Source organism: Lipotes vexillifer, unplaced genomic scaffold (assembly GCF_000442215.2).
Source record: "Lipotes vexillifer unplaced genomic scaffold, Lipotes_vexillifer_v1.1 scaffold777, whole genome shotgun sequence".
Classification (NCBI taxonomy): domain Eukaryota; kingdom Metazoa; phylum Chordata; class Mammalia; order Artiodactyla; family Lipotidae; genus Lipotes; species Lipotes vexillifer.
Window position 1 is genome coordinate 552,610 of NW_006784423.1, and position 1,653 is coordinate 554,262.

Genomic DNA, 1,653 nt, shown 5'->3' on the forward strand with positions numbered 1-1,653 from the left:
GGCTGGTAGTGTCGGCTGCAGAAGAGGAAAGAAGGTAGGATGTGTAAGTCTGTCTCCATGTCGCATTTACTGCCATTTCAGTAGGAAGGGCCCCGAGGGGCCCCGGGGGCCGGAGAGAGGAGTCCCGCCGTCCTGAGAAGCAGCCGGTGTGGTCGAGAGCTGTGACCTCCTCTGCAGAGCGTTTGAACACCTCGGGTGGGTGATGGGAGCAGTGGCGTCCCTGAGTAGCTCGCAGCTCTGCAACTGGAGCGACAGACCTCCAGCGGGGTGCCTCTCCCCTGCTCACTCCTCCCCTCCCACCCCTCCCACCTGCTCATCACCATTCCTCAGGCCTCCCAACTTGAGTGCAACTTAGAGCTTTCCAAGTCATCTCCTCTTTTTCCTCTGGTGCTTAGGATTTTCTTCAGAATAACAGGTGTTCCTAATTCAGGGCCAGCGCAAGCCCTTGTGGCCTCAGACACATGCAGATGCCAGACACAGACGCTGTTTCAGTGTGTGCTTGGTGGGACCCGTGTCATCAGAAAAGGGTAACATAACTGCAGGCATGAGCTCAGCCTGGGTCTGGTTGGGGCATATTCTCCTTTTGGGAATCTTCGTAACAGTCCAAACCCAGAAAAGATTTCGAATAAAATATGATTTTCAACCTGGTGGAGAATAACAAAATTTGATTGCTCACCTGTTGCCCCTGGGCTCTGCGACTATTATGTGGCTGCCTCAGCTCCTGGTAACATGCTTTTTTGAATGATTTGAAGCAACCTAGTTACTGCTTTTTCTTCCATGAAAATAATTGTCGGTGGGGTGTATTATGGCTGTAAGATTATATCCAAAGGAAAGGTTGTGACTCCGAGATTTGCATGAAACAGCAATTGCAATGAATGATGTCTTAAGAAGGTGTGGATTTCTTTTCCTGCAGATGTCCTTAATCCAGAAGATTTTGAGCTAGGAAACAGAAACTCTAGCTGGTAGCACCAGAGATTTGTTTGCAAATAGAGTAATTTCCCAAATATTTGCCCAGCAGTTAATTTTTAACATATCACTACTTCTGATAGCTGTTGGTCTCCGAGGGCAAAGAAACTAATGAAAATGATGCATCGGGAACTATTTTCATGGGAATGTTTTAATGAAATAGTTCAAGGTCTAAAGAATGGAAACAGATGGGACTGAGTGTCTGCCTGTGCCAGGCCGAAGGCAGGGCGTAGAAATGACCAGGTCTTTGGGTCATTTGCATGTGGAACTGGCCACACTCTGCGTAGAATAACAGTGGTGGTCAAGGACTACGTTTATACAGCTTACTTTACCCCAAGTCTGTCCCGCATCCTGTTAGTTCCAGGTTGCATTTATCAAGTGCTGGCTTGTTCCCAGCACAGATCTGGGAAGGGATGAAACAGAGTCACTGTAGGTAAGGAAGCTTTGTTCTCTTCTCTGATGCTTATTATTAGAAGCCAAGCTAACATCGCTCTAAGATGTCTTCCCTTTGTTTGGGAATTGTATCTCTAGCCAAGAAGTGGTAATTACTCAGTTTCAGTAAAACTTAATGGTGTGTTTGAGCTCAGCACAGTGGTGCATAAAATTCAATTTGCACATCAGAGACCAAGAAAGTAAAACACTGAGCATACATAAATCCTACCTTGCTCATTATAAAAAGTCAAGTTA